We start from the raw sequence: 15,212 nt of genomic DNA on the forward strand, positions 1-15,212 counted from the left end.
TCTCTCTCTCTCTCTCTCTCTCTCTCTCTCTCTCTCTCTCTCTCTGTCTCTCTCTCCTGACTTCTTACCTTGACCCCTAATAAGTATGACCATGAGTCAAGGACAGTTGTGCCCATGGCCCAGCAACAAATCTGGAGCAACACTTCTTTCTTCATTTTTTTTCATGTAATTGGATATCACTCCCTAGTTGAATGATCTCAAATAATTTAAGTTCTCTGACACTCAGTGTCTTTGTTTGCAAATGGAAATCACGGTGGCTACCTTAAGAGTTGTTGTGAAGGGTGAAGGGAGAGCAGGGACAAGGGGAAACAATGTGAAAAAAAAAAAAGAGTTGCTGTGAAGACTGAATGGAATCATGCTGAGGGGGGCCCAGGCCCAGGGTTTAGATATGGTGTGTGTTCAGCTCCAGTAGGTCCTTCTTACTGGCAGTAACCTTTTCCCTCAACCGCTGTTCTCTCCCTCCCATTGACCAGATCAGCAGAGATACTCCATCATCCCCTTTTTTTTTTAAAATTTCAGAAGAAACACATGGAAATAAATGCGTATATACAATGTAATGCTCCAATCAGAGTTAATCCTTTACCCCAGAATTATTCTGTTGCTCTTCAGGATATCCTTAGCTATCATTATGTAAATGTACAATAGCCATATATTTAAAAATATTCTTACAAACTTGACACTTGGAAGGGAATTCTAAACACATGCTGCACTTTTAACCACTTAACAAATGACTGAGTTATTTTACTCTCTCTCTCTTGATCCTTCCACTTACTTCCTGTGAACATTGCATTATAAATATACTGGCACGCTGACATTTTAAAGACTTTTTGTATTAATTGTTCCTCCTTGAAGATTTCTCACCACTACCCCCTGCATAATCCCTCTCAAAGATGAAAATGTCAGAGGGATAAGGAGCAAGTGGTGTAACTAGGAGAGAGCTGCATGCTTGATGAAGACTGTAGAAAGACAGTCGGCTACTTTCAAATATATGGCCATTTTACAAATCTAAAAGGCCCTAAATCTCAGTGAATACACAAGATGGAAAAGAAGGGAGAAAAACAGAGGAAGAGGTTATCTAAAACTTAGTGTATACTTAAGGGAAAAAGTAAAATACAAAGTTGAATAAAGAGAAAGAAATTAGAGATTATGTGGAATTTCTCTATTCCTTGATAATACCCTCTGTCTAAAACATTGTGATACTAGCACACGTTTAATCTTATTTTTATATTATTACTATTATATTTTCTGATGCTAAATTTATTAAAATCATAGTTGTTTTGGACCAAATCCTATCCCCCCATTCTCTAACAGGAATTGCACAGAATAAAAAATTGCAAATGAGTTTGTCAAAATTCACACAATGAGAACATAGAGCATGGTCTGCTGTGCTGTAGATGTTCAGAACTTTTGTTAGTAAGAGCTACTATTTACGGAGCATTACCTCTATGCCAGCCAGCTCGCTCTTTCCACATACATACTAAATCACTTATCTTTCGTAACGTCCTGGAAGGTGGGTATTTCCCTCTACAGTTATGCACTTCAGAATTGAAGGAACTACGACAGAGAAGACTCCAGCCAGGTAGGTGGCTTTTGCGGCCTCTGACTTTGACTCTGCCACACTTGGAACACAACTTGAGTGCCCCAGATCTCTACTGTTAGTTTCTCACGTGTAAAATCAAGACACTCCATCCAGTCCTCTCCAAGGTCTCCTCTCCCTTTAAAATATGCTGATTCTATCTTTGTATGTTTTCCCAGGAAACTGGATTTTGAAGTTCCTAAAATATTTCTCTAATAAAAATCAAAGAGGACTATTATAACGAAGATCTCAGCATTTTGTCTGAAGGTACAAAGTTTGTCTTAGGCGTGATAATCTTGTATTTCAAGCAAGCAACAATAAGAAAAGTGTGGTTAAGGAGGTTACTGTACTTTAAAAACAAACATATATGTAAAATCTCAGCAGAAAGTGGGATGCGAAAAAGATTTCAAAGATAGGTAAGTGAAGGATAAGGCAAGGAAGTTGAACACCACAACATATTTTTCCTGTTGGAAGACCATCTGCTGAGTTTCTGAACATGAGAACACAGCGGGATTTGAAGGATCTAGAATAAATGAAGCGAAAGGAATGCTGAGAAATCTTTAGACAGAGCATTTCCAGACAAAGCGAGAGGAAGTCATGTGACCTGTCCTTCTGGTCCGACAAGAGTATGTGGGTAGACTGTTGAGGGTTTTCTGGATGGAAAGATGTGATTTGAGGACCACAGAGAGCCTCACGGCAAGGGGCTGAGGAAGATGTTGGGGAATGCAGGAGTCTGAGCACCATGGAGCCACACGGGTGCACAGAGTGTGTCCTACATCACACAGGATGAAGCAGCAGAATTCTAAGTGAATGAAATATGGAACATGAGACTTTTGCGATCTCCGTGTCATTTGCTTCTTCTGTTCCTTCCCACACATGAAGACAATGAGGCTCCCAGAAGTTGGGGACTTTACAAAGGTCAGTGCCGTGGAAATCAAGGTGTTGAAACTGAAAAGCAGCTTGAATTCAATTGGTGCTCAGACAATATTCTCTTACTCTCTTAAATGTGAGAATAATAACAAGGAAAAAATTCCCAAAGAAATCATTAGATGGTAATTCTTGGACTCTTCAGCAATCTGTTTTGAAGGTTATAGTATTAATTTATCATGTTCTAAAACTTATTTAATTTTATATGTATGAATATAAGTCAGCTAAGTTAATAACTAAATCTCCATCATCTTTATAATATCTAATTTAGGCTCTAACACTAATAGTAAAAAATACCTAAACTATAAGCATTAAAGTAATAGAAAATATATATTTAAGAAACCTATGAAACAAACCCCCTCCTTAAAAGCCACAATGACACAAGGCTTGAAAAACTGAACAAAATAAAAATAAAGAGAGAGAATAGTAAAACAACGAGGGCCGGGATTTAGCTTAGTTGTTCTGGCACCTGCCTCACAAGTACAAGGACCGAGTTCGATCCCCGGTACCAAAAAAAAAAAAAAAAAAAACCTGGAAAAAAAAAAAAACAACCAGTTAATTTTGACAGTTGTAATTTTTAAAATTTTATGTGTTTAAGGGTGTGAGGAGAGGGCAGGGGTTTGGGGAAAAATGAGAACTGAGAATCAAGATCTGTCATGTAAGGGTACAAGATCCCAGTGATGAATATAACTGTACTATATACTTAAAAAGTACCAATAAACTCAATAAGATTTTAAAAAGGTCAAAAATTTTTATGTGTTTACACAGAAAAAGAATGAATCAGAATTGAAAATGAGATGCATTGCTGAGAAAGAAAAAATGTTATGAGTTTTCAGTGGCTTAGTTTTATTTGTGTATTTAAATAAATTATTATTTAACTGTACAAATGTATAGGGAGCAGTGTGATAATGACAGAAATATACAACTTGTAATGATCAAACAAAGCAGGTAACATTTAAAAGAAAGGTTTAATTTAGCTGCTAGGTCTAAGTAGGTCTTTATATTTCTCGTTTTCAAAAAAATGGCAAAAAGTATGCAAAGAGAAAAATAGGAAAATGTTTGGAAAATGACTTTTATGATCAGAAACAGGTTTATAGCCAGGCCTTGATCTCTCTTTTGTGGCTGGTAAGAATACATCGAATGGATCTATTTGTTTCCTTTTCTATCTTAAATCAGATTGTCACTAACAGTCTCTGCCTTTTTAAGACAGTTATCTGTGAAAGTTCTTCAAATGACAAACTCTTCATACTTGAAGTAGACCAAGAATGAAGGGCTTTGGAAGGGAAAAGACCTTTGCCTTTGTCTTAATCTCTTCCTGCTATTATAAGAAAATGACTTAGGCTAGGTGGTTTATAAAAAAACTGTCTTAGTTACTTTTCTCATTGCTAAAACAAAATACTCAACACCTAAAGACAAAGGGAAAAGGTTTATTTAGCTCACAGTTTGTAGAGGCTTCCGTCCTCTAAGGCAGGGTGACACATGGCAGAGAGGCAATAATTAATGGCGGCCAAAGGCAGCAAAATCAACAAGGGCATCTTAGGAGCATCTTTCTGCCCCCTTTACCTTATCCAGACCACTTAGGGCAGGTGGCACTCACACCCTTAATCCTAGTGCCCTTGAGCCTAGCATTGCAGTATGAATCAGTTCCAGCATTCCAGATTCAGCCACCTCTGAAAAAGCCCCACCTATGACCACATGAGGCTTTGGGGTAACATCTAGACACAAATCATAATATAAACAAGGAAAAATATTCCTAACACAATATTCTGGAGGTTTGAAAATTAAGATCAAGGTGCTGGAAAGTTCAGTATCTAGTGAGGTCTGGGTCTGTACTTCCAAGATGGCATCTTGAATGCTGTGTTCTCACATGGGACAGAAAGGGCTGAACACTGTGAAGCTTCTTTCATAACGGCCTCAATCCCATTCATGAGGAAGAAGCTCTCGTGACCTAATCACCTTGTAAAGGTCCCACCTTCTAGAGCATTCCCTGGGGAATTTCAACATGAATTTGGGAAGGAGCGAAACAGTCAAGTCATGGCAGCCTTCTTCCCCTGTGATTGAAGAAATAAACTAGTGTGCCATTGACCTCTGATTTGCCAGGCCTCATGAGTAGCTTCTGCACCTACGGAGAGCAGAGGAGGGTAAGAGGCAGCAGGTGGCCTGCCTTCACTGCTTGGGATTTCTCCCAGTCAGGCCCAAGAGCTGACCAAGGCCAGATCAATAAGCTGTCTTCAGAAGGGAGGTCTCTCCTGGCGGCCTTGAGGCCTCACTGGAATGAGAATCATGAACGATGCTGTGGGGATTTGAGTCAGTTCCAAAAGTCGGATATTTCTTGGCAAATATCCTTTCTGAGAAGGGCCTGACATGTCCTTTTTACCATTTTGGTGATAGTATCCTTACACCATCTTGTCTGCCACACTGTTCTTGGGCCCATCAAGGCAAAGGCTGTTTCTGCATTCACATCATGTGTCTATAGAGAGGTTCCAGATACACTGAAGAGTAGTTTTGAGTTGCTCCTTTGTAGTGCTTAATGTTAACAGCAGAATTATTTGGAACTGGCCTCGTAGATGTAAAGCTAACACTTTTAGTAAAAATTACTCCCTCAAATTTATCTCTTCATCTCCACTGTCACTTTGCTTCGACATCATTATTTCTTTTCTGGATTCCTATGACTGCTCTTAATTGGTTTTGCTGTTTTAAATCCCTTCTCTTACTTACCACCTGAAGAATCTTTCTGTAGCACCAAGCTGCCTATGGGCCTCCCACACTCCCAGCTCTTCACTGTCTACCTCTTGTTCTCTGTTGAGCATCAAGACCCTCTACAGTGCTGCTTTCCCTGTCGCCCTCTCTTCACATCACCCCTCTCTTCCTACTCTTTTTGCCTCAACTCCTAGTCAGCCTTTCACTATTTGATTTTCTGACAACCAATGTGACTTGCTTTAAAATGTCAGGTCCAATGTCACCCACTTCTCTGACCCCTCTCTCTGGGTGGAGCAGCTCTTTGCTATTGACTTGACTATGCACAAGTCCATCTTCCTCTCTAGAGAATGAGCTCCTGGAAGCTGTGGGCTGCCTCTCATTCTTCTGTCTCAGGGGTCTGGTCCACAGGTTAATACTTGCAAGAGCTCAACCCATATTTGGGGAATGAATGAAGCATCATTGATCTCCACACACAATAGGAGCTGCCAACCACTAGTAGTCACATCTCACTGCTTTTTCCATTTTCCTTACCTTCCTGAGATCCAGAGAGTGCCAAGACTCCCCAGAATTCCCTCAGCAGCCAGGAGGAGGGTGAGGGGGTGGTCTTTGTTCCTCCTCCAGATGGCTGAAGTTGGGATGGAGCCCAGCAGCTGTGTTTGGGTGGAAGGCTAGAGGGCAGATGGCCTGCTGTCTGTTTACAGACAGCCTGAGCAGTCAGAGCGCTGGCATAAGGCAGTCTCCGAGGTGAACTCAACAGGACAGTGGTGGAGTGGGGCAAATGCCAGGGCAGCCCACTATATCAGCATTCAGTGCTCTAACACTGGCCAGTGTGATTTTTGAGGCAGGAAAGAGAGAATACTTTATACATAAAGCTCTTGTGTTCTTGGTGTGGCTTTTAACACTGCAATCCAACAATGCTTTTCTTATACGAAAACTCCCTTAATTGCTATCATTTAAAAATTGGGTGAACAGAAGCATGCCTCATTAGATTTCAATTTCATTTTCTGGAAATGTTGGCAGTCACTGTTATTCACCCAACCAATGTTGGTGGCAGGGGTGGTGACCAGAGGGAGGGACTTTTTCATTGCTCAAAATATTTAGAATCAGAACACAACCCAAAGTGTGATAGTTTGTACTAGGACAGAAGTCACAGGCTTAGATACACTCATGGATATTTTCATATCATCGGAAAATTCCTTCATTTAAAGGTGTGTGCATGGGGAGGGGTGGCGATCCAGGATCCTTGGAGAACCAGGGTGAGAGCTGAAGGCAACATATTACCATCTAACTGACTGTCTCTCCTCTCTTGCTTCAAGACCAATCTGTCCAAAAAGCAAAGCTCAGCATCCCAAGGATGTATTTATGGCTTCCTTAGGATACCAACTTATACACACACTTATAAAACAGGCCCTCCAAATCCATGATCTTTTGATTACCTACTTTGATTGTCTTTTTCCTAATTAAACATTCGAACCCTGATTTGAAATCACCTTTCCAGCTTCCGCAGGTAGTAAAACAAAGAATTTGAAAGACAGAATGTCATAGTTCTGTGATGCTACATAATGTTTTCCTCCCAGAATAATTCTGAACAATAACAAGGTATAAAAATCTATTGAGAATCAATTTGGGGCTTGCCTGCAAGAAAGATTTGAACTGTCTTCTTTTCTCCCAACACCACTAAAATACATGTACCTACTTACCACGTGGAGGGACCCATCTGATGCCTGAGCATTCTGCTGTCCAGATTCTTCAAGGCGCCTGCAACAAAACAGTGGCCCTCAGAGGGACTCCCAGCTTTCTTTGTGTGGCTGATGCCATAGTGACTGCTCAGGAAATGTTCTCAGCTGCCACGATAAGCTTTAGCCTCAGCTGTCCAACATGGTAGTCACTAGACACATGTGGCCACTGCAATAAAAATTTAAATCAAGAAAAAGTAAATACATTAAGTATTCATTCCTTCAGCCATACTTCTCACATTGTGTGGGCTCAGCAGGCACATGGTGCTAGTGGCTAGTCTACTGGGCAGCAAGCACACATTATTTCTACCATGGCAGAAAGTTCTTTTGGAGAATGCTGCTTAAGACTAACCAGGCAAGTCCCTCCAGCATCAGCTCATGCCTGCTTGATATTTATGGCTGAATTGACCCATTGTTTGAATTTGTTAACCAGTTCAATTAAACTGACTGTGCACTTAGACAGCTGTGAGGAGAAGACAGAAGTCACTTGTTCCATGAAATGGTAATAGTAAAAGTATGAAGAATAGTAATAGCTGACACTTATTGAGCACTTGTTCTGGACCCTGTGCTGATCATTTAGCCTGTGTCATCTCACAATCTTTACAATAGTTCAATTATTACCCCAATTTAACAGGAGAAAAAGTTAATGTCAGAATTAGAAAGGTCACCCACACTCATCTGTTACAATCCTCTGAGTTCACAGAGCTCAGGCTCTGCAGTCAGCTTGCCTGGATTCAATTGTGTGGACTTGAACAAGTAAATTATCCTCTTTGTACCTGTTTCTTCATCTGTAAAAGGGAAAAATCGTAGGCTTATAATTGTTGTGAAGTTTCAACACGAATAGTTTGCGTAAATAACTAAGCATCTAGGAAATGTTAACTTCTTTGACTATTTATTTTAGGTGAGAAAATCCCAGAGAGGTTTGTGATTTATCCAAGTTTTTAGGGAATACCAGCCCTGTACTCTTTCCACCACGTTAAATGAACCCCTTTTGCATATAATTCACATTGTGCCCTCCTTTCCACCCACCACAAGCTTTTATTACCTTGGCCCTTTTTATCTTAACAACTTGGCAGCCAACTGCTCATATCATGACTGACATCAGCACTTTTACACAGCAAGGTCTCCGGTGACTTGTCTCATGGAAGCAGCCACTTCATGGGGCTTTCTGTCTTGGTGCGAGTAGAGAATGACCTAGATGATCTCCAAGGTCCTGTTGTTGCTGACAGTATCAGATGATTGGAGGTAAGAAAACAGAGGCAGTTTTCCCTCTTACATCAGAGAGACTAGATCCTCTAACGCGGTTGTCTGTGTTTTAAGATTGGAAGATTAAAAAGTTGATCTTTTAGAAGTTGAGAGTACAGCGATGGTTACCAGAAACCAAGGAGAGTACAGAGAAGGGAGAAATGAGAAGTTGATCAATAGGTACTAAGTTACAGTTACATAAGAATAAGAAGTTCTGGTGTGCTATCACATATAATAAGTATGGCTATAACTAAAAATGTACTGGATATTCTAAAAAGCTAGGAGAAACTATTTAATTTTTTTTTTACCCTAAAGAAATGACAAATGAGGAGGGAGATATGTTTAACGTGATTTAAACCTTACATTATATTCGTGTCTGGAAACCATATGGTTTGCAAGTTTTATTATCTGCTAAAAATGAATTTCATTTTAAAAGATTGTAGTAGGGTAATAACTGAGGGGGGAAAAAAAGCAAAAATAAAACCTAGAAGAGGCTAGTTCATTAGACAACCCCTATCCAAGTGGTACCTTTGAGGACCATTTGTCTCTGAGGCATGTGGGTGTGTTAATGTGGTTCCTAGAGCCAGGTCTTCCCTCAGAGGCTGTCCCTGGTTCACCCTTGCACTGACCAGAGTTCTCATATTAGAATTCTTGGGTTTCTTAAGAGGTTGTCACCTCACTGAATTTGGATCTCTCAATTTCAGGACTGAAGAGGAAATTTCTTTTTAACCTTAACACTAAGAATGGCCGGGCAAATTCTGAGCAGCCAGTTGGTCTCTATCCTAGGGGCACTGAATAAGTAACTCACAGTACTTTCTTTTTGTTGGCTGCTGGAATCTCAGCACCATATTTGCAACCTATTTCTAGTGAAGTAACCAATTCAATATTGAAACAGCTAACATTGTACAAACCATGTGAACCTTAGCTCCTTGTGTCCCAAAGTCGAAGAATGAAATCATGGACCAAAGGAGGAAGTTAGAGTGCTTATTGGAAATAAGATTTTTTTTTTTTTCTACCGGGGATCAAACTCAAGTCCTTGAATTTGCCAGGCAGACGACCACTGAGCTAAATCCCCAGGCCCAGAAATAAGAATAAAATATTTTTTTGTGGGTCTCAAAGAGGGGTTACAGAAAGTGGGGTGCCAGAGTATTTTTTGTTTTTGTCCTGGTCTTATATGGATGAGTGCAATGTAATGCAGAGTTAGACAAGACAAAACAAAACAATCAGTTACTCAGTTGGCTGTGTTTAAAGAAAATTGGTTATTTTACATTTGTAATGTTCCTTGAAGTCCAGCCCAGAGTTAGGGAGGGGTTGTTAACTTAGTTTACTATACCTAGGAAGTATTTTCTTGAGAAATGGAGCTTTTGTCGTAATGCTTTACCCTTTATCCCGTGTTTTCTAAATTTCTAAGCTTAACTAACTACATGGCTTAAATTAGCTCTTAACTCAGTGTCTATGTTATTTTCTTTGTATCCAGCCAGCTCTATCTTAGGCCCAAGCTGACTCTATCTTAAGTCTGTCTGTTGCTGACAGCCTACTTAAAAGCTAACTCACTAAACTGTCTTTTACAATATGACATCCATGTGATATATCTCTAGTGGCTTTTCCGTATTTTTTCTTGTCCTTATATTTCACTGTTTAATTATTTTCTGTACCATGCAGGATATAGGACATACAAAGATAATCTCTGGTGTCATGTCAGTACCAAGGAAAAGATTTGAACTTCACAATCTATTCAATTTCCTCCAAAAGACATAGGTCTTCTCATTTCATAATTGAACAACAAAAAATTGTGGACGTCATTGTTCCATGTGGTTTAATGGCACCTGGAGTGTTGTACAGAAAACACTCTACTATGCAAAAGGGGTAAAACAGAGAAAGCACTGATAATGGGGGGGGGGCTAAAATTAAAAAAACAAAGGCAGAATTGAGAGGGTTGGCTTGGAGACTCTGTAGATAAATTTGCCTGCACGACTGTTTTTCTCTGAGCCAGTCTTGAGCACCTGTCAACCCCATCTGGCACAGGTACCTAAGCAGACCTTCTGCAATGCAGTGTGAAATCTACTTTAAGTGTTGTGCTGCATGATTGCCAAACTGTTGTGTGCATTCAGATTGCTGAAATTATTAAAAAGTGGGTCTAACGAAGAGCCTGCAAATTTACATTATAACTCCTAGATGAGAAAAATACTTCTGGCTCAAGGTCTAAACTTTGAATATCAAAGCTATAGGATTTATGTGTCAGTATTGGTAACGGGAGATCTTGGATTTAGTTTCAGAATCTATGCTATCAGTTTCAGTCTTGATGGTACAGATTTCTGAGGTCTCACCTCAGTTTCCTTTCAAGCAGTGGATTTTCCTACATTGCTAATGGTAACATAAAATGGAACAGCCCATTTGGAAAAGAGCCTGGAGTCTCAGTAGGCTAAACATAGAGTTATCATAGGAGCCAGAAATTCTACTCCTAGGAATATGCCCAAGAGAAATGAAAATGTATGTCCACAAATTACCTGTTAACAAATGATCATAGCCACATGGATTCATAATAACCCCAAAGTGGGAATAACCCAAATGCACACAAACTGATGAATGGACAAAAAATAGAATATTCACACAAGGAAGTATTATTCAGCAATAAACAGGAATTCCTAATATATGCCACAACACGGGTGAACCTTGAAAATGTGTTAAGTGAAAGAAACCAATCACAAAAAGCCACGTATTGTATGATTCTATTTATATGAAATGCCCAGAACAAGTGAATATATAGAGATTATTGATTGCTAAGGGTTTCAGGAAGGTGGGATGGGTAGTAGCTCCTAATGTTACTAGCCACTTAGATCTAGACAGATTCATTTACTTATTTCTGACCAAATAAAATGGGGCCATTTATTTTGGTGAAAAGGGGAAAATTATCCAAAAATTACTGAGGAGATAGATAATGGGCTTCATTTGTCTCAAAGTGCCATCTTACTGGGTAGGTACAAGTGTATAAGGGTCTCTTACAGCAAGGAACAGAGGGAAGGAGAGATACAGTGAGACAATACATATTTCCAGTTTGCTCTATCCCTCTGAGCCATTTTCAGCTCTTTTCCTTTCTGGGCTTACCTGGAGCCAGCATCTGCATAGTCTATTACTTCTTTGGGGCTGATGAGAACCCACAGGGCTGGCTATACCCTCAGTGGGAAGTTTGGAGCTGCTGCTTTGTGAATTACGTATTAACATTGATTTAAACATCTTCTGCATTAGAGGGCTGCAGTTCTTGAGATAGCCTTCTGGCCTCCTTCCTCCACCCAGGTTGTAGTTCTCTGGGCTGTGTAAGGCTTTGTGTTTCCCTTCTCCTTTTGGGAAAATCCTACACTTCCTGATATAGTCTCTCCTATCTTGGCAATATATCTGTGTTGAAAGCGATCTCATCCTAGGTTTTTTGAGAATGTTAAAGTATTGGGTTTTTCATTAGTTGTGAAACCTTGGAAAAATTTCAAGACCAAAGCTCATTAAATGAGCCTTCCATCTGATGTTGTGACAGAGAGCATCATCATCACATTAGTCGTGTCAGTAGTATTGCGGCAACAACGCTGCTAGATTTGAGTTAAAGAAGGTATGGGAACTCCGGCCCATTTACCTTTCCTGTTTTCTTATACATACAATTCCCACTGAGTCCATGAACATCTGCTAAGTCAAATCATCAATACAATGATTTAGAACTTTGGATTAGGTCTAGATAGATAACAGATATCATTACCTTAAGTAGAATTTTCTGTCAGAAATATAAACATTTGAATATAATTAGAATTAGTAAGTTAATCTTGCAATTTAATTGATCTACCATAATATGAGGAATCCTTGGCTGAGGGGTTTGTTTCAACAATGCCAGCCTTGTGTGTGGACAGAGAAGCTAGCGGGCCCCTTACAGGATGTGATTGGATGGCCCACAGTGCCTTGCTAACCATTTACTCCCCACCTTTCCACAACACAATTCCTAACAAGTATGTCTAAAGCTGCATAGTGAAAGGCTTAGTTATTGCTTTCTCTTTTTAAAAATACCAACACCTTTGGGAGAAGTGTATTTAGCTCTCTTGTATCACCAACACCTTGACTAACTATTCCTTGCATTTTTTTTTATCAGTTCCTCTTTAAGTCTCTGATAACCCAAAACAGCACCCAAATAAAAAAGGAATGAAAGGACAGAGGATAAAGCACAGAGGACTCAATTTTAGAGGCCTGACTCATCTCTGAAGGTCATCAGCTATTTAATGGAACTTCAGTTTCCTCTTTTACAAAAAAAGAGAGTGATGGTGTTGGTGACATCTGCCCCGCCAGCCACCCAGGTAGGAGGATCACAGGAGAGTGTGGGCCAGAGTGACTGTGAACGTGGTCAGGTTTTGAAAACCTAAGCAGACCTTTGCAAATGTGCACCCCAGGCAGCATTTGATGATTTATCAAGACGAGATGTAAATAGATCATCTCACCATAACTGCACCAAGATCTGGAAGGTTCTATTTCCTACATGCTTCCTGTGGAAAATACTAAGTGAGACTTTTTAGGGCTTTTTTCCCCTGACCTCTTGTTATAAAAATTTTCAATTATATATTAAAGCTGAAAGGAACGTGAGCACACATATGCCTACAGCCTATATTCACAGTTAACATCTTACTGTATCTGCTCCCTCATACGTGTCTCCATCTAGTTAATTTTTGTTTTTTTAATTGGGTTTGCCTTTAGTACCTTGCTTGATGCTTCTTAAGGTAATTTTTCTGGCAACCAAGATGTCCAAAGTAGGAAATGAATAAGGCTCCTCTCCCTCCTTTGGCGTCCTACCTGGGCCTATTATGTCTGATAAGAACCTCAGCTGCCAACTCCCCACACCTTTTTTCAATCCACCCGCCCTCCAAAAGTAGTCTCACAAAGAAAGGAAACAAGACAAATGTTTTTGTTTGTGTGTAAGTATTGTTGGAGTGGATAAAGAGGGTGAGCATATGTTTGTCAAACAAAAGAAAAAGGAAAAGGAAAAGACTTTTTTTAATACTAAAAGCTCTAAAATAAAACAAAAAGGTACAAAAATGTTTAAACAGTTCTGAATGTGGGTTTACACTGTGTGCTCTGAATATTAAGAAAGCCAAGGGAAAAGATAACATCAGAAAATCAAGTACAGATTTGTCTCCCTGGAGACCAACAGGTTCTGCATCAAAGGCAGAGAAGGCTTTGGAATACTGTAATCTGGAGTAGGCGATTTTGAATAGATGATATTAAAGACTATGATAGTATTTGTGTTCCCACACTTAGTGATTCTCTCCATTTGCCTCTGCTTGCCACAACAAATTGCCTCCCGTATTATTATTTATTTAATAATTTTCCTTAAAATGACTTGCTGTTTACTTCAATACATATAGCTTCAAAACTAACCTTGTATCGTTCTTATAAGTGGAAGACCAATATTGTTTTCCATGAACAGAAAGTAACTTCAAAAGTCATTGCAATGAAAACCACTGTTAATAATTTGCAGGCTGATCCTGTTTGACAAAAGCTCTAAACCTGGGCTTGTTCTCTGTGTTAGAGACTGGACAAGAGTTAACTTTTTCTTGACCAAAGCTTGGCATTTCAGAAGACCTAAGTCTCTGTTTATTTAACTTTAGGTTTTGTGAGCAAAACAGCTAGATTGCCAAAAAAAGGGAATCAAAAGACCCTTGCGGAGTCGCCTGGAAATCTGCTGTCCAAAACCATTTTCACCCCTTCCAAACCCTTAAAACACCCCTGAATCTGTAGGACAACACCTTCTCTCTGCCAGCCAGGCCAGAGAGGTCCCCTGGGGTTGCCAATAAGTCTGCTCGAACCTTGAGTTCACATCCTACCCTGCCCCTCTCTCTGTTTATAGAATTAGCAAAACGAGCAAGAGTCAGAATGGTTAAAGCGTTCAAGTGAAAACTTTCTTCTTGATTTAATCAGAGAGGCTGAAATCCAATTAAAATGGGAGTATTTAAAAAGAATATATTTCTTAGAAGAATGTGATTCAGCGTAGTGTTCCACTGCATCCTGGCATTATTTTGTGTACCAACGTGCTATTCATCCCACACTGCGGACAGATCTTCGCAGCGTATGGAACCCTTCTAAGCCATGTCCTTGTGATCCTTGAGGCGCTGCTTTCCGTAGGAATGGAGGCCTTGGACCATTTATCTGCGGGCCTTCTCAGTCTCCACAACGACTTTCTCTACCGCTCTGTGCTATGCAGTAACCACATTCAGAGTAGAGTCACAGGTTCACCCCCACTTTCCCAGCTGCCCGAGAACATTTCTCAGTGAGTATTACTTTCCAGTTGCCCTCCACCGTTCCCCCATTCACCAAGCTTCTTTGACCTCCTGTCTGTCCTGGGAACATCTCACTCTCCAAGGACTCATTTTAACTCAGCTGAAGAAAAGCAGTAGTAGCAGAAGAAAGCCGGATGGGAACAGAGCGGCCAGGATAGTTCTCCTATTCCTCCTGCCCTGGCAGCACCTTCACACTCCGTAACTGCAGCGCCTGCACAGTCCCATTACCACGTTCTAACTTTTACCACCTTCTAATCAGTCTGCTTCTCCCAATTTCCCTTAGGACCTGGAGACGATAACATCCTGATGATGGTAATAAGTCACCTCCGGACAATTCAATATCCCTTGTGTGAACTTTCAGTTCTATTAATACTTCTACTTCTATAGCAATTCCTCATCGAAGTGCCTTTACTTGAATCATCTAAGTTGGGAAAATTTTCATTTTCTGACAGATTTAAGTGGCACAGATGGGAAACTTATTTTCACTGTATATGTGTTTGTATCACTTAATGTTTTCCCACATGCTTACTTTAGAAGAAACAAACAATAAAAATAATAAATCAAGAAATAAAATGTGACATGGCAAAATTTGTAGACTACAGCTAAAGCCGTGCTTGAGGGAAATGTTTCAGCTTTAGAAAAAGAACGGCTGAAGTCTGGGTATTTAGCTCAGTGGTTCCTCCACCTGCCTTGCAAGTGCAAGGTCCTGAGTTTGATCCCTGGGAC

Source organism: Fukomys damarensis, unplaced genomic scaffold, assembly GCF_012274545.1.
Source record: "Fukomys damarensis isolate Sample0158 unplaced genomic scaffold, DMR_v1.0_HiC HiC_scaffold_37, whole genome shotgun sequence".
Taxonomy (NCBI): Eukaryota; Metazoa; Chordata; class Mammalia; order Rodentia; family Bathyergidae; genus Fukomys; species Fukomys damarensis.